Below are 25,696 nucleotides of genomic sequence, written 5' to 3'. Positions count from 1 at the left end.
TTGATGTAATGTAACACACCCATCACAGTACAAACAGAGGGTACTGAATCATTGATGTAATGTAATACACCCATCACAGTACAAACAGAGGGTACTAAATCATTGATGTAATGTAACACACCCATCACAGTACAAACAGAGGGTACTGAATCATTGATGTAATGTAACACACCCATCACAGTACAAACAGAGGGTACTGAATCATTGATGTAATGTAACACACCCATCACAGTACAAACAGAGGGTACTGAATCATTGATGTAATGTAACACACCCATTACAGTACAAACAAAGGGTACTGAATCATTGATGTAATGTAACACACCCATCACAGTACAAACAAAGGGTACTGAATCATTGATGTAATGTAACACACCCATCACAGTACAAACAAAGGGTACTGAATCATTGATGTAATGTAACACACCCATCACAGAACAAACAAAGGGTACTGAATCATTGATGTAATGTAACACACCCATCACAGAACAAACAAAGGGTACTGAATCATTGATGTAATGTAACACACCCATCATGATCCAGTTCTGGGTAATGAATTGTTTGTGTAATGTTCTACACCCATCATGATTCAGTTCTGTAAGTTTTCCTCTGACCTTTGGACACTCTTTGCAAGTACACTACTCAGGGATTCCTAGATGGTCAGATAGTATGCCATTCAAATCAAGGTCATTGTTGTTACCATTCTCTGTTTGGACAATTTTGGTCAGAACAGATAGTTCTCCACCTGTCAACTCTGGTTTAAAACTGCACACTTTGATAATTATACTGTAAAAGTCCAACTGACACAAATAAATGCATTATTACCTGTATATCACCTGATTCGTGCCATTTTTTTTATTATCAAGGTGATGTCAATATCAAGTTATAACAGCTGCTTGGCATATCACCTTTCACTAGCATCAAGCAATAATGTCCCAAAGTTCACAACATGTGTGGTAATTTTGAATGTTTGCATCTAAACTGTGTGAAAGATAGAATATTTTAATCCCCCCATTCTTGGTGGGTAATTTTTTATAGTATATATTTTGAGTGTAGGTCTAAAAAAAGAGGGTATACATGTTGCTTGCAAAGGGTTAAATACGACATCAGTGATACATAAAAAAGATTACAAACTTCTCACCTCTTTGATCTTGAGTTCAAACTGTGCTGTATACAGTAGAAGCTGAAACACTTGAAGTGGGTTGTATCGACTATCTGCTATCACCTGATCTCTTAACTTGTCGACACTTGTTGGCCTCAGCACCTTGAAAAATGTAATAATTCTTTCTAAAGTTTTGTAAAGAAACAATGGGTTTTGAATAATTTTCTAATAACAGATATTTTATTAAAATTACAAAACAGATTATGTAATATAGAGAATGAATATATTACATTAAAACAATTTTAGAGCCTTAGAACATTGTTATACAGTCCACGTTACTACAACAGCTCATGCATTATATACTGAATCATGCAGCATATATGCCACTGCAAAAGTCTTCATCACAAATTTGTTATGTCCAAAGGACACCATTTATTCTGACATGTTTTCTATAATCCATCTAATGTACGAGCATGACAGTTTTACAATACCCATTTGAACATCCCAATTCAACATAAATTTGCAAATGCTGCACCTGGAAACCTCATCCTATGCCTTTGTATCGAGTAGCATGAATATCTTAAAGTAACAACTTAATGGACACATTGTGAAAGCAGCTTGTGTACACATAATTTGCATAATTTATCCAGGTGACAATTTTTATAGGTTACAGTTGTCTGGGACACACTGACAACTTTTGCCAGATCTGTGTGTTCTTTGATTCTTATCTGTTAAAAGACAGAATATTTTGTCCACTTTAATTTGTTCAAAACTTAATGTGTGCCCCCATTCTGATGGTCTTGGTGTCTTAAATTGATTCAGATTCCTTTGTTGTCCAATACCATTAAGTATAAGGAATATCTCTATGTTGGAAATTATGTATCCATGACTTGAGTGTAAGAATATTTTGCTTCACAATGCTATACACCCTTCCCAAAAGTGAAATATCTTTGATAGTACTACAATACCTACACATCACCAAGTAATTTCAAAATATAACTCAGATATCTGCCATTCCATTGAGGGCTGAATACACCATATTAAAACAAGTTTGGATATGTAAAACAAAACTGTTTTAATATGATGTATTCAACCCTCGGTATTACAAACAAACAAAATGTATTTATTTATATTTACATTTTATGAAAAATATAAAACAGTTATACAGAGGCTACCCAATGCACAGTATTATGATTGTAACATCTGATATTCAGTTGTCAACATTTACTGATTTTGCCAAAGGTTCAACTTAATGCAAGTTGAAACTTCATATAAAGGTAAGTATAAAATTTATGAGCTGAAATCCACAATTAATTAATGTTTAAGACTAGATAATTTGAGTTGTCATTAGAATGTTCAAAACTACATGAACATACGATGAACACAACACAAATTTAATAATATATTTATTATGTTTTTAAATATACACAAATTCAGCATATTCGTGAAATAAATGCATTCCAGAATTTTGATAAATATCTAATCACTTCTGTCATTGTGTTGTCCTTCATTAAATGATATATTCAGCCTGTTTAATAGTGAGTGACTAAGAAAAATTTCACAAATAAAAAAGTTTGATTCTAAAGCAACTGAGGTACACTAGTCCACAATCATTACAAACTTGATCAAAGTAAATGTAGGTGTTTCCAGCTCTCAGTGATGTAAAGTTTTCTACAATTATCAAACAAATTATTTAGCACAAAAACAACTTCTTGACAGTAATGTTATCACATTTAAAAAAACAATTCTTCCATGTAACACACAAGTTTACTTGTGAAAATTTATCTTATATAAAACTTTCAGATGACTATGCTATCACATTGTAACTTAAGAACCAATATCTCACCATTCTAATGATAAAATTACACCAAGAATGTTGAACTTTTCTCTATTTTTAAATTAACAGTACCAGAAAAACCTTACTTGGAGACAATGATGCAGTATGGAGAATCATCCACCTCAAAGTGACATTACATTCTCGAACTACGTTCATCAATTTAGGGACATTATCTAGAACCACTTCTTCCACTAGAGTACCCTCCGTTAAGAGCTGATGAACTTGTGGAATTAATTTGTTGATCCTTGTTTGATGTTTAACTGCCTATTACAAATATATATGAAAAAATGTTTGTACAAACAACGGGTACACCATAATTGTTTAACACAAACTGAAGTATACTAAGAGACATTTCTATTAACGTTAATAAAATAATGAAAATGTATCTTTATTAGCTCAATAATTCACTATTACAGTTTCAAAACTCAAATGATGATATCTGTTTCACATTTTATGTGTAAAGAAAACAATTATGTGTACACTTTATCTCATCTTCTGTGATATTACAACACCATGCTACAAAATATCTGTTCTCTATCCATTACAGAAAACTGTGAATTGTAAAGTTGTAAGTAAAATAATATAAAGGTCTGAAAGCTGGGATAATTTTTATAAATCTCTAAATGTTTAGTTATTAAATCAGATCTTTTATTATCACACATCTTTTTAGAAACTAAGCATGTTTTATATGACACATATTCTTCAAATAATACAACTATACTTATGTTTTTATATGCCATATAAAGCGTAGGTATATGGCAGGAGTAATTATGACTCTCTTAAGGTAGCCAAATGCCTCATCATCTAATTCGTGAAGCACATGACTGGATTAACGAGATTCCCACTGTCCCTATCTACTATCTAGTGAAACCAGAGCCAAGGGAACGGGCTTGGAGAAATGCTACAGTCCTCAAATAATAAAACTACACTATGTTTTTATATGCTACAGTCTTCAAGTAATACAACCATACTTACGTTTTTATATGCTACAGTCTTCACATAACTGAACTGTAACTTGTTTTTGTGTTAGAATCTTCACATAATTGAACTGTAACTTGTTTTTGTGTTAGAATCTTCACAGAATTGAACTGTAACTTGTTTTTGTGTTAGAATCTTCACATAATTGAACTGTAATGTGTTTTCATGTGTTAGAATCTTCACATAATTGAACTGTAATGTGTTTTCGTGTGTTAGAATCTTCACATAATTGAACTGTAATGTGTTTTCGTGTGTTAGAATCTTCACATAATTGAACTGTAATGTGTTTTCGTGTGTTAGAATCTTCACATAATTGAACTGTAATGTGTTTTCGTGTGTTAGAATCTTCACATAATTGAACTGTAATGTGTTTTCATGTGTTAGAATCTTCACATAATTGAACTGTAATGTGTTTTCATGTGTTAGAATCTTCACATAATTGAACTGTAATGTGTTTTCATGTGTTAGAATCTTCACATAATTGAACTGTAATGTGTTTTCATGTGTTAGAATCTTCACATAATTGAACTGTAATGTGTTTTCATGTGTTAGAATCTTCACATAATTGAACTGTAATGTGTTTTCATGTGTTAGAATCTTCACATAATTGAACTGTAACTTGTTTTTGTGTTAGTCTTCACAAAATTGAACTGTAATTTGTTTTTATACACAATAATGTTTATCAAACTATATTTGAAGTGTCTGGAGTTCCTAGGCAGAAATGACCAGAACAAAGCCAGTTACTGTGGTTCAACACTCATCCTTACACCAAAACTTAATGATACCTGCTCCTTAATGTTTGTTGGATCTAATGTATTGGTAAGTGCTTGTTTAGCAGCTTTGTACGGATCCCAAGCTTCCAACAGATTTACTGTCATTCCCATGTACACGCTGATTACCTGAAATACACAAAAGTATCTTAATCAATAAGTGTACAACATATTTGTTCTTTACATACAGATAGTGACTACATTCACATACATTCTAAAATTAACTGAAATATATTCAGAACTTTTATTGTTACTCAACTCAACATACTAATTGAAAAACAGATAGTTAAGCCATGAAAATTAAAATAGTAAATAACTGAAATAGGTTTAACAACTTTATAATAACTGTCAAATATTGTTCTGACAATTATATGATCTCAGGCCATTGGTCATGATTGCATATTATTGCCAAAGGCCACAACTTCTATTATAACAACTCTACAAAATACAGAGGTCATTTTAGATCACATGCTCAACATTGTAGATGGACATCTCATGTTCAACATTATCGATGGAATCTCATGTACAACACTGGAAAACTTGAAAGGTTTATGATCAAACAGAGTTCCAACCTTTTCAGACTACTTTTCTTTTGACTAGTTTTATATAAATATGTAGCTGACAGTTTACTTTGTATACATTACCAGCACATATTCTCAACTTCACTGCACTGGTTGTTTGGGACAGAAAGTTTTTCTTCCCTCTGCTTTACACAAGACTGACTTGGACTGGGAGTTTTGAGCCTGCTGCACTTTGACTGTTAAGTTTTAACTTCCATGCAGAGTACTGGAGGTTAATAGTGGCTGAATAGAAGTTCTAGGCTTTGTTGCTATCTCACCCACAAAGATGACCAAGTTTTTCCTTTCCATACAGAGTACTGGAGACTGAGACTGGCTTGGACAGAAGTTCTGGGGTCTGTTGCTGTCTCACCCACAAAGATGACCAAGTTTGTCCTTTCCATACAGAGTACTGGAGACTGAGACTGGCTTGGACAGAAGTTCTGGGGTCTGTTGCTATTTCACCCACAAAGATGGCCAAGTTTTTCCTTTCCATTTCTTGACATACTCATCAGCAAACAAGCAAGACAAATCACCACAAGTGTATGCAGAAAACATACCTGCTCTTTCAGTCCTATCATCCAACCTCAATAAAATGTGGTATAACCCAATGCCTAAACAAGAGAGCAAAAAACATTTGCAATAAGACATCCGTCAAAGCAGAACGCCAAAATGATCTCAGAGTTTTAAACAGAATGGTTACACCTCCTCCTTCATCAAATACTCCTTGAAGACCACAACAGAAAGAAAAGATCAGAAAGTCACCACCACAACCACCATTTACCTACCGCACCTACAACAATTCAGTGAAAAACTCAAACATATAGCCAAAATTTCAACATAGAAGTCTGGTGGAAATCCTACAATACATTAAGGTCCATTCTGGTAAAAAACAAACAGTGACCTACCAAAGTGACCTACCTACTCAAACATGTCACCTATGAAATTCCATGTTCCTGCAATGATACATACATTGGAGAAATGGAAAGAAAACTCACAACAAGTATAAAAGAACATAAAGATAGTACAAGACTCATGAAAACACAAAATTCAAAGCACTCCACGTCAATTGGACATACAATAAACTGGGAAAAAGTAGAATTTCCAACACAGACAAATTCTGGAAGACAATAAAAATCAAAGAATGATTTTATATCAACACTATTAAATTTCACTAAACAGAAATTCCAGATTAGAGGTGAATAGCCTGTGGCCACCATTGGTTGAATCTACAGGAAATCTCTCCTCAGAAATGGTAATAATCCAACCAATCATAATATGCTCTCCAAACCCCACCAGGAAACTATAAAGGACAGACAACATCTTACACACACATTGACCTGAAGATGAAATTCAAAGACTAGAAATATCATCCTCTACACTTATCTCCCCAACAAGCAGCTGCCGTTCTTTCAACAGTTTTAACATGAACTGCATTATCACATACATAACGTGATTAGAAGTAAATTGGATATGGAATATAAACTGATGAGATAAATACACACACACACACATCAACTAAAACATATATATGGTCATCAGTATAACCTGGATATGGGATGTATATAATATTTTTTATATAATATACACATACACACACTGATCAGCTACAACATACAGATGGTCATCAGTATAACCTGGATATGGTATGTATATTATATACACACACACACACACACACACTGATCAGTTGAAACATATAATGGTCATCAGTATAACCTGGATAAGGTATGCATATTATATGTATAGACACACACAGACACTGATCAGCTAAAACATACATATGGCCATCAGTATAACCTGGATATGGACTGATCAACTAAAACATATATATGGTCATCAGTATAACCTGGATATGGGATGTATATAATATTTTTTATATAATATACACATACACACACTGATCAGCTGAAACTTATAATGGTCATCAGTATAACCTGGATAAGGTATGCATATTATATGTATAGACACACACAGACACTGATCAGCTAAAACATACAGATGGCCATCAGTATAACCTGGATATGGACTGATCAGCTAAAACATTATAGATGTTTATCATCCATATATCCAGGTTATATATATATATATATATATAGTTGAAAATCATAAGAGAAACATCTTATATTACATCTCTTGAGAGATTACATAAATACAATTCTCTCAGTATCAATACATCCTCAAACTCACCCAGTTGTCAGGAAAATACCTATCAACGATCTCTCTCATTTTGGATGTCTGATTATGAAGAATCTCGGGTGAGAAGTACAGAGAAATGTACAACATGGAAGCCTGGTTAGCTAAGGCAGTACTATGATGTTCAGGGAAGGGAAAAGCTGCAATCTACAACAAGTAAATAACAATATTTAAATATTATTGAAGCACAGATAATCCTCGTGTAGCTTTTGTATGAAGTTAAAAAAACAAACAAAAAAATAATTCAACATGTCATCTTTTATCGGCAAAACTCCTGGTAAATAATAACTATCAAATCCATGTAGTAATCCACATATGTATCTGTGTGTGTATATGTCCTGGTAAATAATAACTATCAAATCCATGTAGTAATCCACATATGTATCTGTTTTAAAAAATGTATATATGACTGTACAGTTTAGATTAATAATTCACATAAAAACAAAAATATTAGGCACATAAAATTCAGTAAATTTCACTTACACTTTTATATTTTGTGGTTTGTAAACTTACATTAGTATATAATAAATTATATAACAGCACTGAAATTATTGCACATGTAGATAGAAGAAACACTTTTAATGCTTAAACTGATATTAAAATAGCATACCTGATTGTACAGGTCATCTGAACGAAGTCTTCCAACAATTAAGTTGATATACATGGACTTCAGGGGTACACGTCTGACAAAAACAGAAAACATTGTAGCCATAGATAAGTATCTTAGAGAATAGATGGTTATAAGTATAACCATGTCAGTTCATGTAAGATGATGAAAATAAATACATTAAACACAGAAATAATTAGGGTTAAGTAAAAAAAGCATGTCTCTACTCTTCATGAGAAATAAATTAATATTTTAATTACCCAATGGATAGCCTCACAAATTATAACATCAGTGTGCAGAGGTACAGATAGAAAACGTCTGATATTTCATTGCTAGTAGTATGAACATTACAAGTACCACACATTATCAACTGCTGAAAAGCTATTAAAGATGAACTGTGTCTGAAACATTATATGAATCGTGTGATAATATCAAGGATAAAGTATGATGTGCCAACACACCAATGTGTGAACCATCAAGGACGAACTGATGTGCCACCACACCACTGTGTGAACCATCAAAGACGAATTGATGTATTATTAAATTAGTGTTTGAACCATCAAGGACAAACTGATGTGCCACCACACCAGTGTGCGAACCATCAACGACGAACTAATGTGCCAACTAATGTGCCACCACACCAGTGTGCGAACCATCAACGAACTAATGTGCCACCACACCAGTAATGTGCCACCACACCAGTGTGCCACCACACCAGTGTGCGAACCATCAACGACGAACTAATGTGCCACCACACCAGTGTGCAAACCATCAAGGACGAACTGATGTGCTTTTAAATTAGTGTGTGAACTATGAAAGATAAAATGATGTGCTACCAGACAAGTGTGAAACTATCATGGATGAACTGAATGGTGGTTTGTTATCATAAGAAAACTGAAGTTCTTTTTTGTATGTTACTGTACTGATAGGAACTAAGTCAGACTACAAGCTACGTATAAAATCAATTATTAATATCAAGTAATTTTAGGAAGAAATGTTAGCATTTACCTTTTATGTAAAAAAGATTTTAGTTTTCTATAAACATAATACCTGCCTAACTAAGTTCTTTAAAAGATACAGAATCTTTAGTGTGAAGAAATAAGGTTATCTCCTGAGGTTACTTCAACAAGTCAGATATTTGGACAAAGTCCACTGTTGGAAAGACTGTGGTTACTTCAACAAGTCACATATTTGGATAAAGCCCATTGTGTGAAAGACTGGGGTTACTTCAACAAGTCACATATTTGGACAAAGTCTACTGTTGGAAAGACTGGGGTTACTTCAACAAGTCACATATTTGGACAAAGTCTACTGTTGGAAAGACTGGGGTTACTTCAACTAGTGAGATATTTGGATAGAGTCCATTGTGTGAAAGACTGGGGTTACTTCAACAAGTCACATATTTGGATAAAGTCTTCTGTTGAAAAACTGGGGTTACTTCAGAAAGTCAGGTATTTGGATAAAGTCCACTGTGTGAAAGACTGAGATTACTTCAACAAGCCAGATATTTAGATAAAGCCTGCTTTGTGAAATACTTAGGATACTTCAACATGTCAGATATTCGAATACGTTCAACTAGCTGGTTATGTATTTCAAACCTACATCACAACCTAAAGCAATAAATTAAAAACCATGAGTTAAGACTAGTTAAAAAAGACTAGTTCAGAAAAATGGTGGTTACTGAAAACATTCATTGTCCAAAAGTATGAACTGACCTAAAGTATTCTTCAGGATAATTTGGAGGTTTTTTGGCACCAAGAGCTCCACTATATCCAGTTGTTCACAGAAGTTTACAGACATCATCAATGTTGGACTCAAAACTTGATCTCTGAGCACTATAATAACAGACATATGAACAAAACACTAGATATGATATGATAAACAAAGATTTTAAAGACATCAAGAGATCAAATAATCATAAAATAGTATATATATTTAAAAGCAACATAACATATGAAAGTGATAATCATGCAGGCGTACGTGCGCATTTGACCCAAGATTTACACCTATACTTTTAGTAACATTCTCTACCAATAAGACTAATGCCATGCCAAGCTCCTATGATTTTCATTTCATCATCTCATAATTCGTTTAAAAATCTTTTTCACAGAAACCTCAGGCACACAGATGTGAACAACCAAGACAACAACAGTGAGATTCACTTACTTACACGTGCACAGATATGAACAACCAAGACAACAACAGCGAGATTCACTTACTTACACGTGCACAGATATGAACAACCAAGACAACAACAGCGAGATTCACTTACTTACACGTGCACAGATATGAACAACCAAGACAACAACAGCGAGATTCACTTACTTACACATGCACAGATATGAACAACCAAGACAACAACAGCGAGATTCACTTACTTACACGTGCACAGATATGAACAACCAAGACAACAACAGCGAGATTCACTTACTTACACGAACAGATATGAACAACCAAGACAACAACAGCGAGATTCACTTACTTACACGTGCACAGATATGAACAACCAAGACAACAACAGCGAGATTCACTTACTTACACGTGCACAGATACGAACAACCAAGACAACAACAGCGAGATTCACTTACTTACACGCTTACATCTGAACAACCAAGCACAGATACTTACTTAACAACCAAGACAACAAAAGCGAGATTCACTTACTTACACATGCACAGATACTGAACAACCAAGACAACAACAGCGAGATTCACTTACTTACACGCATGCACAGATACGAACAACCAAGACAACAACAGAGAGAATCACTTACTTACACGTGCACAGATACCAACAACCAAGACAACAACAGAGAGAATCACTTACTTACACGTACACAGATACGAACAACCAAGACAACAACAGTGAGAATCACTTACTTACATGTACACAGATATGAACAATCATGACACAACAATAAAAATCATTCTTATATTTCTAATAAGCCACCAAGATGACTTGAACTTCATTAGCTCGATTTTGTTGAGTTTCAAAGAAAATGGTTAAGATATTTTTCTCACTGGTTTGAATACTAACTGCTTGGGTGTCAGCAACTTTTAAAGTTAAAAGTTTGTGTTTAGAGTTATCTGTAGGACTTCAGAATTACAAGCATGTTAATGAATACTCAACATGGATATGCATTACTTGATACTTCTCAGTATGAAAATGAAGGTACAGAAAATAATAAAAATCAAATAAACAAAGAAACACAGCATCACCGATTTCTAAAATTAACAGTTCACATGAAATAGTATGTCAATGTTAGTTGTTAACTGACAATATAAACTAGTGGTACCTGTATCTGTAGTAGGACACCAACAGTTCACATGAAATAGCATGCCAATTTTAGTTGTTAACTGACAATATAAACTAGTGGTACCTGTATCTATAGTAGGACACCAACAGTTCACATGAAATAGCATGTCAATGTTAGTTGTTAACTGACAATATAAACTAGTGGTACCTGTATCTATAGTAGGACACCAACAGTTCACATGAAATAGCATGCCAATGTTGTTAACTGACGATATAAACTAGTGGTACCTGTATCTGTAGTAGGACACCAACATACGTTCCCTCGCTGACCCCTCTATCTTCTGATCAACTACCAACAGCATCACTCCACACAGATAGAGAGCTTCACACTAGAAAACACTATTCTTAGAAGTTGTCCCACCAATACTTATCACATAAAGCCACATTAATAAACATATTTTATTTATAAGTGACGTTCTTTAATATTTCTGAACTTTTATGGTATCAAAATATATATTACTTCTTTATTTTGTAACTGTTCTTAAAGGTTAATGATAATTTACCATAACTTCATCTGCTGGAAATACGTGTACTGTTTATAACCAAATTTTTTTAACAGTAGTTATAGACATTTAATATGTATGTACTTTAGGGTAATTATGACCTTAATTTGTACTTTAAGGTGCAAAATCATTCATCTCAGTTGTTGTTTTAATACTACTGATATACGGTTTTTTAAAAACTGTTTTCTAAATTTTTTTTTTAATTACAATGCTACTTCTATTTTCCACATATGTCCATTTCTGACCATGTGTTGACAACTGATTTCTCTTTAGGAATATGTACTTCATCATAATTATTGACCATGTGTGGATAGCTGAGTTTCAACCCCAAGGATTTGTGTGACATAATTAACAGCCATAATAAGTTCACATTAGAAACAAGCAATGTCAGATAAAATATTATATCAAAACCAAAGATGATAACACATTAACACTCTACTTTTGTACTGGTGACAGTTATGATGAGATTAGTGACCACATTTTGGCCAAAGATCATCTGGACAAAAAATGTGCAGCAGACTGAAGTTTTGAGTAAGTTTAATATGGAAAGTTGAGGCAGCACTGTAGTTGAAACAGAAGATTTAATTTTGATAAAAGATAAGACAGGTTTAATATTCTAACTCAGAGGTAGTAACTAATAATTTAGTTTCATATTTCTATAATAAAAAATTACATAACCACCATGGACAAACCTTTACTGTGTTAAATATTTAATATCAAAAATACTTTCAAAGATATAATTAATGATGAAAGTAACATTATTTTATAGACAATATTATTATCCTATGTTATTTTCATAATAAAAGTTTTATTACACTATTTTCAGCAAATGAGTTCCAGGAACATCTGCTTCGTAGCAAATGCTTTCATTTCAAAATTTTTATTTGCTAATAACAAAAAATCACCTGGAAATGAATACATTTAACTGGACACGATATGAAAATATAATGCCTGTTAAATGACCAAAGAAGGTAACATAATAACCTTAGTACCAACAGTAACATATGCTTAATTAACAGCAAGATTCCAACGTTAAATCATGAAAAAGTAAACAATTCTTTTATAACTACAAAACAGATATTAGTAAGATGACAGGATGTTTAATAAGTTTAAGGCAACTGCCAAGAAGTAAACGAGATGTTACAACACACATTCAAGAAAGAGTTTAGAAGAGAAGAAAGCATAACCGTTAAAGGAAGTTCAAACTCTAGAAAGATGGGTGCTTATGCTATGATAATACATGCAGACCATCTAGGAAATTCAACTGTATCATATGTGTGAAATTCAGAGAATCATCAAAAGAAGAAGTGTCAGAGTCATATGCACGTGGTGCAGTCATGGTTTTTGTTCCACTTGAAATAATGGTGACATCCTACTGCACACTATAAACACTGAGATCATCCTATACAAGAAGTGTACAGCTGTGAATTACCTAGCTGAGACCCACCCTAAAAGTGTCCATTTATCTGAACTAGAGAACATTCATCACCCATGAAAGTTATATTACCATTTGATTTAGTGGTGTAAAACTTTTACTACATTCAGATTTTGATAAGATTTCTTGATGAACTGTTAAAGGATAACCATGTATATTAAATATACAAGTATTATGGTAAATAAGCATATTTTCCTTATGTTATTCTTTGACTTTGAATGATTTCTTTAGTTTATACATAAACTACATTGAGTTGGTGACTTCTGTACTCGTAACAGTTTATCCTGGTACTTAAACATTATTTGTAGCATGTTGTCTTACATATTCACTGGTGCATGTTACACAAGTATCTCAGCAACTGTTAAAGCTTCTCAATGCAGAGAGGTAAAAGTGTGTAGGTCATGATTTTTTTTTAACTAAACTACTTTAATATCAAAAGTATACAAATAAACTTGGCATAAAAATGCAGGTAATAAGTCAAATTTTAATATTACACAAGCTTCGAGTTCTAGTTTAAAAATAAGAAAATATTTAAAAAAATAATTAATGTCATCCTAGTGTGAGAAATAAATCACTTGCTCTATAGCAGTGGCCCCCAACCAGGGGTGCTCGCACCCCCTGCAGGTGCAAGATAACATTTGTTTGGGCCACCTTCACCTTTATTCTTAAATAAGTAATTACTGTGAAGGGTGCGAGAACATATAAAAATTTTTTAGGGGTGTGGGGCATAAAAGTGGTTGGGAACCACTGTTCCATAGACATGCATTATTCTCTACGTTATTTACTATCTTCTCATGAAGTTTGAAATTTAATGTAAATTACTCATTATAATATTGTTATTAGTCAGGCAAAGTACAAGTTTTATAGCCTTTAACTGTGCTTGGTTAAAAACCCACAATCAACTCCTCTTGTCATGTCCACTTGTCACACCCCCCTCTTGTACAAACTGCCAGCACTTCTCTCTGGTGTCTAATACTTATTATTTATAACCATTAGAAAGCCAATATTTTAATAAATCAAATGTCCTATTACATTGTTTCCTGTACAGAGGATTATCTGTTTCACTCCTATTTCATTACACTTAAATTAAAATGAATTTTTAACAATGCTTATTGTACAGTCTGAAAGTCAGAAAAAATTATGACAGTTATTGGATACTGTCTGCAACATTTATGTTTTACTATTCTGTGTTGTTAGATGCAATAGTTCATTAAATAAAAAATTATTTAGTGTAGTATTATATCGAGAGTTGCAAAGAAAACAGAAGATCCATTTAAGTAATATATTTCTTATTTGTCCTGAGTATTTCTTTCTTCTTAATATGAAAGTAACTACAATTTACAAATTAGAAATATATTTTGTTAAGCAAGGTTAGATTAATTAATATGAAGAAAAATAATAATAATTTTTCACAAGATACAATTGTAAGTAACCCATGTCTTAACATAATTCAAGAGAACTATATAAGGAACACATCTGTGAAATAATTAACAACTTGTGTAATGGGATTATTAGATAGACACAGTTCAAAAGGTAATAAAGCAGTAAAATAAGTAGAAAGACATGTATACTGTTATATAATTTAAGTTATTTAGGATAAACAAATGTAGTTTTATGGTACAATTTGAAACATTCGAGAAAGAAATATGGGTAATTTTAATTTATGTTACACATTTTTTCAGTGTTTAAGAATTTGGTCAAACTGACCAATCTTTTATGTATATATTCATGATGCAAGAAACACACATAGGTCCAATAAGTCTTTATACAAAATGATAAAAGCACCATAACCCAAACACTTTCAAAAGATGGATCTTTCTTCTTCGTGAGTTAACTGGCAATCTTGTATACAGTTATGATAGAAATAACATGTGAAACAAAGGTTTCATGATTGCACATATGATACCTGATAATTTTCAGATGAAGAAAAGTATTTTTAATGCGAATACAAAACAATCACTTTACACTTGAATCAGTCAACATATTTATTCCATATATTCGTAGAGAATGTTTAGTAAAAACTCTGCTTTTATTTGTCTATAAAAGACTTGAAGTGCTTACTGATGGCTTGCAAAAATTTGTGAAGATAAACTAAACAAATTAAAAATTATAGTGTGGAAACTCTATAGGTCAATTTGAGGTGATGATTCAGGTCAAATTAATTAAGCCCATAGTGAGAGTAAAGAACAATATATCACTAATAGAAGTTGGTTTAATTCACAAATCTAATTGTATTTTGATCAATATACACAGTAACAGATATATTGCAAGTACAATTATGTATTAAAGTGTAATGAACTGAAACAAAATAGGATAAATTTTGAAAATAGACAATGTTTACATTAAAACACTTATTTTATGGCACAGATGTATTTATTGAGCAATGTTAATTAAACTTATGTTTAGGTTTTTCTTTCTAAAAAGACAATATGAAAAAATCTTATCTTTAAATTATCTTCAATGTTTGTTTATGAGATTGACTGCTTATGTAGCATCATTTAAACACATAACATTATCAGAATGTTTTTCCTTCATTAGTTACTATGCAGTCTGACTGCTTAAGTAACATCACTCAAATGTGTTGTAACATAAGTTACTTGGCTCAGAAAATTAAAGTCCATATTGAGTAGAGAACAAATCTGAACAAAGTTGTTTATGTCTAATAAAGGTAAAGTTAAACAAATATATATTAGTTGAGTGCAAAGTACTAACAATGTATTTTTAATGCAAGTGTATGTAAACACACACACACACACATATATTACCAAAAGTACTGGCTGATAATGTTTTCGTCTCCAACTGTATTTACAATTGAATCTCATGATGTTCTCTTGTGTAACATTTACAATAGCTAAGATCACTGAATACAACATTGGTGGTATAAGATATTTCATCCCATTTATTGTGTCAATGTGGAATGTTCTGGGCATCAAAACAATCTCACACAGAACAAGAAATGTATCACATAAGATTTCAATGACACTGAAGATGTTAAGTAGCACATCACTGAATTCAGGAGATTCATGTTGATGGACTTTACAGGCACTTAAGTCAAGGTGCCAGTACTTATGGGGTATAAAATAATAAAGTTTCACAGTTTCATGGATTACTTGTAATATTGAAAGAGGCTGTTACATTGTGACATTTTGGAAAACACTGTAATAATGACACTATAGGGAAGGAAGAACCACAACTTCTTCAGGCTGACAATGTGATACTGCACAGTAGTTTAGACAAACAATACTCAAAATATGTCTTCATCAATTCTGAGCTTTGTTCTATATCTAACTAAACTTGTCATAATTTCTAGAAATAAAGTTTGAAATCTTCCTATTTGTAGTCTGGTCTATTCTATCACATATCTCAAGGTGAAATAATAATTTTCTCAAAAGGATACAATTCTTTAGTAATATTGTTTACACATAAATAACTTAAACTAAGGGAGAAAGCAGTGAATATTAGAACCAGTTTCTTTCTGAATGGTATATAATAAATTTTTGTTACCAGTTTTTGTATGGCAAGTACTTGAACACCACTGATGTTAACTTTAAGTGTCCGAACGTGTGTTGTCAGGTTACATCAACCACAACAACTAAAGATTACAACAGAATGTTTTGAGCCATTAGTTATCCAATAATAAGCAACATTCAATGATGAAAATTAAAAAATTGTTGGCCAGTCTTAGCAATGCATTTTGTTTTGATGAGTTAGCTAAACTTCTCAGAAACAGATAACTTATTGTCACCTTGTACTAGTAAAAACTTCCAAATTTGTTTTCTAATCAAGTAAGCTGTAAGTCTAATCCAAAAGGTGAAAACAGAATGAAAATAAAAAAATTGTTTAATTCTGATTATGTGTAATAACTGTGAAAAGTATCAGTTATTATACACTAACAACTTCTGTTGATTGTAATCAATGAGATAATTAATTAATGTTTGGGTGAAACAAGTACAAATTTACCATTTAGCAGATAACTATGGTCTGATACTAAACACCTGGAGAAACCAACTTATTAATTTAATAATATAAAAACTCATAACCTTAAAAGTTTAAGTTGTTTGATTGCTCTGCCTGAGTCTTGATGGCTAAGAAGGTGGAAGAAGTGCTTAATACCTGTAAAACCTAGAGTATCAACAGTATTGAAAAGAGAAATGTTGCGATCAGAGAGCATACGTTTTACAGAGCAACCCCTCCTATCAAAATTAGCACTTCCCCAGAAGGGATGATGTACATCAAAGTCCCCAAGGATGGAAAAGGGAGACAGCAACTGTTCTATGAGAGCATTAAGGTCTGATTGATCATATGTCTCTCCAGGTGACAGGAAGAGAGAACAAACAGTGATAGTATGACCAAAGGAAACACAGATGGCTATGTCCTCCAAGGGTGTGTTGAGTGGTAAAGACAGGCTGGGCACATGCTGATCAACCAACAGTGCAACCCCACCATGCACTCATCCATCATACAGCCTGTCATTTCTGAACAAAGAAAACCTCCAAAAGGTGACTGTGACGACAGGTTTCAGAAATGTTTCCTGTAAGGAAAGACAAACAGGATGGTAGGAGGCAATCAGGGTTTGGATGTCATCTAGATTAGAAAGTAAACCTTGACAGTTCCATTGTATCAGGATGGCCATTTTTATTTCTGTGTGGGAAATTGAGTGGAAAATCCTTGTGTTTATGACCATGTCTTTTTTTCTTACTTTCCTTATTCGAGGGAGGTCTATTGACCTCCATGGATCCTGGCCTGGGTCAATTGGGCAGGTCTTTGCTGTTGGAAAAGGATTCCAGTGACTGTGGACGTGAATGAACGATTGTTTTGCATCCTGGGGTGGGAGAAGATGTATCTGAGGAAACGCCTGTACCTGGAACCAAAAGGATGTGGATCTTGAGGTTTGGTTGAATGTATATGAGGAACAGAGATAGATGTTGAAGTTGATTCATCAACTTTCATAACCATGGAGGCTTTTCATTTGTTTCAAGAACAATTATTTAGGAGGCACAAAGAGATCTGTCTGCACTCCCGTAAAAGTTGTGAAATGAAGTGCAGCAGCCAGACATCTGAGATGAAGTGGTGGACAGCAATTTTTGAGCCTCAGGATAAGTAATGATATGAATCGTTTTCAAACACTGCACCTCTTTTTCTTCCAACCATTTAGGGCAAGAACAAAAGTAGGATGGGTGAGAGCCATTGCAAATGATGCAACGAGGGTCAGTTTCACACCCACAGGCATCATGGTCCTTGCCACTGCAAGAAGCACACATCAAGGAACCATGACATGATGTCTTCAAGTGACCGAACTGTTAACACTGAAAGCACTGGAGAATGTTTGGAATGTATGGCTGTACTCTGTAATTAAGATAACCTGCCTTGATGATAGTAGGTGTGCATGGCGACGTAAATGAAGACATTGGTGGGCACCGTAATTTCATTTTTGCGAGTGGATGTATGCCTCACTGTGGAAACTCCTTGGGTGGAGAAACCAGCAAGAATCTCAGACTCTGGGAAGTTCTTTAAACTCCTCTCAACAATAACTCTTTGTGATAAATTCAAAGTAGCATGAGGTGTAACCTCAATAGGTACATCCCCAATTGCCTTTGAATGCAAGAGGAGATCACTGTGTTGAGATGTGGATGTTTCCACCAGTATGTCACTAGATTGAAGCTTCTTTACTGACTTTAGAGAACCGGCAAGACCCTCTAGTCCCTTCTGAATGAAAAAGGGAGACATTTGCCCTAATAGCTTGTCTGAAAGTGAATGCAATATAAAAAAAATGAGGTAGAACAAGTGCTACAGATGGTGAGGATTGCTGCTCAGAATCTTCAAGATGTGGCCGTTTTATAGACTGTTTTTTCACCATTTTATTAAGATTTTTAATTGGAGTATCCATAATAAAGAGAGGGAAATTTCGGTGCTCACCCACCATGGAGCCCTATGAGGGTACGCACTACAATGTCAAACAAGGACACTGCAGCAATCCCAGGGTTTTGTGAGCACTATACCCAAATACCAGCATCAGATATAATGTCCACAACATCTGTTGAGAACATCCAACACTGGTGCTTGATTGACCCTAGCCAGAGAGGACCAGCTGACTGACCCAAGGGGCCACCCCAAGGCAGCCCATCTACAGGAATTCAAGACCAAAGTGATGTGTTAGGGTAGGACCCCTCAACCACCAGGATCCTCTACTCCTCTTAACAGCAAACACATGGGTAGATGTTTAGATCCCAGAGGAGGTAAACAGAACCTTCCCTGGGAGGTCCCCTCACCACATACAGGAATCCACACTGAGAGGTCAACAGATATACGAAACAGTGTAGACCATGCCAAGATTACAGAAGTACATTTATTTCACCAATTACTATAACTAAACCTATGATTATTGTATTTCAGAAAATAAGAAATTTCCATTATTAGCTTAATTAAATAGCACAAATACTTCTAATGATGCTACATATGTAACCATACAAGTTTGTTTCTTCTTATGCACTTAGCTACACAATATATATGAATTTTGTTTCCTCTAAAATAAATTTGTATCTTACCAGCAATTGTTTCCCATCTTCTATTAGAAGAACAGATTCAATAGTTTGTTGTATATACACTCCTTCATCAAGTTCTTCAAGATACCTAAATGAAGATTATAATGTTTTGTGGCAGTCAGGTTTAGTAATTACTTACTACACATGATACTGTCCATACTATTTATAAAAAGGACTTTTTGAATAAAAACTACACCCATCATCCTACAATAAAGTCCTGTGCAAGGTAACAAGAACATCTATAAATTTTATATTCACCGTTTCTTTGGATAAATAATCAGAAGTTTTAGCCTTCTGCATCACAACTAAACATCAGACAAATATATTTCACATTTCAGTGCACACACTTGAAGATCTCCGAAACGAAATTTTTCTAGGAATCATCATATTGAAATAACCCACTCATGATATTAGTTACCTGTTCAAATCCAGCATATATTTGTGGACACTCTCAAATGCCAAATAAAATCTTGTCAATATCTCGATGTAGTTTTCCCTGAATTCCTCATCTCGATCTTGTAATTGCTGAAATGAAAGTTAAAATAAGATGTTGATTTAAAATAACACACTTTTTATAAATATTATTTTATCTTTCACAGATGCCAATGCTCAGTTTTGGGTATTATCCACAACTAAATTGTAACAAGGAGTCTTGTTGTACTGTATGGAAAATGTTACACTATAATCTCACGGAGTTAACAACACAGTCAATAACAAAGGTAATCACTGTCAATTTGAATAGAATACTTTTACCTCAATCAGTTAAATATTGTACTTGTAGTCACGGGCTCAGATGTAAAATCAACAAAAGTGTAACACTTAGAGTCTACTACGTGAAGTTCTGTAAACCTCAGCAGACATTTATTAGAACGGCTAATTGAAGAAGTTACTTTTATTAACTGAATTTTTTAAAACTGATGGTAGGCTAAATCCATCTAAATACAATTTAGCAAAAACAAATTCTGCTCTAACTGGAAAAATTGTAAGAGCAAAGTTAAAGAAATTCAGAACAAGATAAAACTAATTTAACCTTGTAAGTTGAGTAACAGTGAATTTTCATCATTTTGTAGCCAATTACTGTTTCTCAGTCTTGCCTGTCATGGTATTATGTTTATCTCAACTTTAAGGGTAATGTTCTAAAATTATAAGAAAAGTTTTCTCCCATTCTTTACAACAGTACGAAGTAAAAGGCTTTCAGCTTGATACAAATCACCATAATATGATAAAAGTTTAGTTATTTCTGTTAAAAGAAATTACAGTTTAATTTTTATTTTATTATTTACTTCAATTATATTTTTTACTGTATGATAGGTAATGGTTTTCATGGAACAAGATGAAGTAGGCTTAGGTACACATGTATCAAATATAACAAAACTAGCTTTATTATTCAATTTTCCCATTTCAATTCTTTCAATTAAATCTTCATTAATGGTTAAGAAAAACTTTTTTTTTTTCCTTGATAAATATGACAAGCATACAGAATAATGTGATTACTGTAGTAATTTGTTTTATTCTGTATTCTACAAGAAATTACTGTGCTGGCAAATCAGTTACAAAATTAATAACATGCAAACAGTTAACACCAGTACCATGTTGCAGTAAACTAAAAATGAATTATATAGAAATTTATTTTGAAATATAAATTATAAAATGCAATTTTTGAATATTTTCATATTGTCAAAAGATGTTTACTTACAGGATTAGTTTCTATTTTGTTATCATACACATCTGCCATTTGGAAATAACTAAAATCACAAAGAACATCTGTATATTTCAGTTGGTCTGACTTATTCTCCAATCTGAAGACAGCTGGAACCACGTCGGCTAGTCGAAGAAGTTCAGCAATGACTGCATTACCCCTGGACACCAGTCGTAGCAAGTTTTGTCCACAAGCATTATTATCAGCTAGAAAATCTACCATTTTGACCACGATTTCACCAAAAAACCTTTAGCGTGATCATGAAGTTTCCACTGTGTATTAATAAAAATGACAGTTTTAACATAATAAAACAAAAGTTTTAAATTATGTTTCACATTTTATACACAGAAGGTAGATAGTAATGTCATGGTCACAATAATTTGTTGATAGCTATGTTTTCAATTTTAGCTATTCTTAGCAAGTTTCAACATTAAGTGGTATACCTCTGTTTAAGTAAACACAGTTGATGATTTATATGAAATAAGTATGCTGAACTATATACTTGTTATAATTAAGTTTAACTTATTATATGAAGGATTTGAAATTGTTGATGTTTGGAATGTAATAAATTCTAAATTACCGATTGCGGTTTACATTCTCTTGTGCTTTAAAAAGATTATACATTTGTAGCAGTCATGGAATCTTTCCAGCCATTATATTACTAAGTGACTGAAGGTACATTTGTACCAGTTACAGAAATTTTCCAGCTACACCAGTACTGACTGATTAAAATACATTCAAATGAGCTTTAGAAACTTTCCATCTGTGATAATGATTAACTAAATTACAGATCTAAGTTCTAAAGGCAAGACATCAAAATCTAAATGGTATTAGTTTCATGGAAAGAAAAAAACTGATTATGAGAACAAAATAATTTGAAGATTTTACTGCTTTATATAATAATTACATATATAATTATTCTACAAATAGCAAGGAATGCATTTATATTTCAAAACATACTCTGCCTGTTACTAATGGAATGACACATCCTCTCTTAATCAACGTTGGTTACAATGCCAAACTACAAAACATTTGATAATTACTAAGTAATTCAATATCAAATTTGTTAGTTGTTTATGTTATTAAATAATGATATGAACATTAATGTTTAAATTTCTCTAGTATAATGTTTTGATTCTCCTTATAGAGATAAAATTATTTATATAGTCTGGTAACATAACCAATCGGCTCAAAATTGTATTATTCCAACACTGAGAGAAAACAGTGAATATACACTGAAAACAAAACAAAGTCCCGAGGTAAATAATGCCTCAAATGTTAAATTAGGACAAAGCCTAAGTCTAACTGTTAGACTAGTGGTGAAGGTACAGAAACCCACAATTAGTACTTATTCTACTTCTAGTCTTACAGTTACATTGATATTAGTATCATTCTATGGGTATAAAAAAATGAACACCATACCACTAACTTATATCATAAAATATTGTAAAATGGTCAATGAAAATGCAAAACGACATTAGGTTTAGGTTGTTGTTTTTGTTTGCTTTGATGTAATATTTTATGACAGATCCTATATTAACTTAATTACTAATAGTTATAGATGGACTAAACTGTATGGTGTGCACTCTCAGTCTCTATAGCAGCATATGACATTTAAGTTTTAAACAAAACTATGAGGTACGAGAGCCTAATAGTAGTATCAGTAAATCACTAACATTAAATATACAACAATAACTACAAGTGTAACATTATGTTAATAACACTACCACTAATACTAAAGGTAAAACTGTAAAATTAATGTTAATGTCAGTTTGGAACCTCGAGTGAAAACAAACAAAACCACCTTTGGATAACGAAATAACAGTTTGATTAACTTTTGTTTCCTGTCTTCATATATTACAATTTATACAAAATTTCAACCACAGTTTAACTTTATGCATAACCGAACAGTAAGCGTCTCCGAGAAAGTGTAATATATACGAAACAAATTACCGTCAAAAATATAAAATAATATTCCTACCACAAGTCACATCGAGCATTTCTAATTAAAGGGTGTTGTTATTCATATGACATTCGTTACCTGGATTTTAAACTATAAATACGAAATCCATCACTATTAATTAATAAAATATGCTGGTATTATTATTTGGAGTAATCTTTTAAAACATTTTATTATTAAAATAGACAATTAAATGTGGATCTGAATAAGACTAAATGAAAGAAATCCAGAAATTAGAGCTTCTGCAATAGAACTGGGACAATTATTTATTCATTTATATAAGAAATTTTAAAATTATATTTAAAATGTTGATATATACAATATTTTGTTGTTGAATAATGCCATGGCCTGGCAAGGCCAAGCGCGTAAGGCGTGCAACTCATAATCCGAGGGTCGCGGGTTCGCGCCCGCTTAGCGCTAAACATGCTCGCCCTCCCAGCCGTGGGGTGTATAATGTGACGGTCAATCCCACTATTCGTTGGTAAAAGAGTAGCCCAAGAGTTGGTGATGACTAGCTGCCTTCCCTCTAGTCTTACACTGCTAAATTAGGGACGGCTAGCACAGGTAGCCCTCCCTATCTCGAGTAGCTTTGTGCGAAATTCCAAAACAAACAAACAAACATTGAATAATTCCTCCCGATGAGACTGCGTTAAGTCAACGAATGTAAAATGCTAAAAATCAAGGGTTTGACTCCCCTCGGTGGACACAACTGATAGCCTGAATAGTTTCGCTGCGAAATGCACACGTCGTTGTGTGATATTCGTTTGAATGAAAAATGTAATTAATCATTAATGAATGATGTTTGTTTGAAGGAAAGCAAAAAGGTACACAATGAACTATTTGCGCTCTGCCTACCACGGGATTTGAAACTCGGTTTCTAGCTTTTTTATGTCCGCAAACATATCGAGGTGCTACTGAGGGGAATCATTAATGACTGAAATATTGCCCAAACTGGTACGTGTACTGTAAATATATTATTTCGTTTAATTTTCACAACGCTTCTGTGCTAAATAAAAATTTTAATATAAATTAAAAGAACAAGTCAGATATAGGGTTTTCAGTTGAAACAAATCAAATAAAAATTTCAAGAAAAATTGTTGAAGAGTTATTGTATCTTAATACGAACATTTTAAACATTCCTTATTTATTTTATTTGGAATAGGGGTAATTATATGTATAGATTGTGATTAGGTTAATTCAGTAAGAGCTGATTTCCTTTCTTTTGGCCCCCCAGTGGCTCAGCAGTATGTCTGTGGACTTACAACGCTAGAAACCGGGTTTCGATACCCGTGATATGCAGAGCACAGATAGCCCACTGAGTAGCTTTGTGCTAATTTCAAAACAACAACACCATTCGTTATATTTTGCTTCCCAGTGGTTCAGCAGTATGTTTGCAAACTTACAATACTAAAAGCCGGGTTTCGATATCCGTGGGAGTTAGTTAAAAAAGGCCTCAGCTAGTACAGCAGTATGTTTTCAGATTTACAACGCAAAAATCACGGATTCGATTCCCCTTAGTGGGCTCAGCAGATAGCCTGATGTGGTTTTGTTCTAAGAAAACACATGCACACACAAACCCTTTCTTTTTTATGCGTAAAGTTTTAAAATAATACTGTTATAGTGATTATGCATAAGGGTAAATTTATGAAAAATTTAGCCAGAATTTAATATATTTAGTGTTTGTTTGATTGATATTTTATTAAATACTTTTCTGAATAAAAATATCTAAGATTTCTAAGAACCTATGATCGAAAATAAAGATAACTGTATAAGAGTATGTTTAACACATTAAATGTATTTTACAACTACTGCCAACAACTACTTTCGCTAAGACTATTGACTCCGATACATTTGAGACGAATATTTTTCTTCATTGGAATTTACGAAGATTTATTTTTTTCCATTAAATTACCCTTGTCATCTGCTATTTCTCAACAGAAAATGCGGCTATTGACAATATCAGGTATTTATAATCGAAGTAACTCTTTTATTAAAATAGTATAACACTTTAGTCTCAAACCGTCCTCAGTCGAGAAGATAAAACATGATATTCATCTCCAATGAGTAATTTTATTATATCTCTAACAAATTCTTATGCTCGACTCTCACGCTATTTTGCAAAGTAACCTCATTTTTCTAAAGTCTAAACAAACTCTGTATTTATCCGTTTGATGAGCTCTGGTACTGGGCGACAT

General features: G+C 33.1%; 1 pseudogene across 1 annotated transcript in view; it reads right to left on the bottom strand.

Moving 5' to 3' along the window:
• The window catches only part of LOC143242283 (WASH complex subunit 5-like), a 72,003-nt pseudogene extending 48,447 nt beyond the window's left edge, over positions 1 to 23,556 (bottom strand). The window contains exons 1-11 of the transcript XR_013022577.1: positions 23,523 to 23,556; positions 21,539 to 21,813; positions 20,261 to 20,367; positions 19,846 to 19,930; positions 11,591 to 11,691; positions 9,763 to 9,882; positions 8,051 to 8,123; positions 7,435 to 7,587; positions 4,703 to 4,816; positions 3,026 to 3,203; positions 1,142 to 1,264 (exon numbers count right to left, since the gene is read on the bottom strand). The product of XR_013022577.1 is annotated as a WASH complex subunit 5-like (transcript). The remainder of the gene's footprint in view (positions 1 to 1,141; positions 1,265 to 3,025; positions 3,204 to 4,702; positions 4,817 to 7,434; positions 7,588 to 8,050; positions 8,124 to 9,762; positions 9,883 to 11,590; positions 11,692 to 19,845; positions 19,931 to 20,260; positions 20,368 to 21,538; positions 21,814 to 23,522) is intronic.
• Positions 23,557 to 25,696: the final 2,140 nt, after the last annotated feature.

Source organism: Tachypleus tridentatus, unplaced genomic scaffold, assembly GCF_004210375.1.
Source record: "Tachypleus tridentatus isolate NWPU-2018 unplaced genomic scaffold, ASM421037v1 Hic_cluster_2, whole genome shotgun sequence".
NCBI classification, from domain to species: Eukaryota; Metazoa; Arthropoda; class Merostomata; order Xiphosura; family Limulidae; genus Tachypleus; species Tachypleus tridentatus.
The sequence above is the reverse complement of the archived record's forward strand: the minus strand, read 5'-3'. Positions and strand labels throughout refer to the sequence as shown.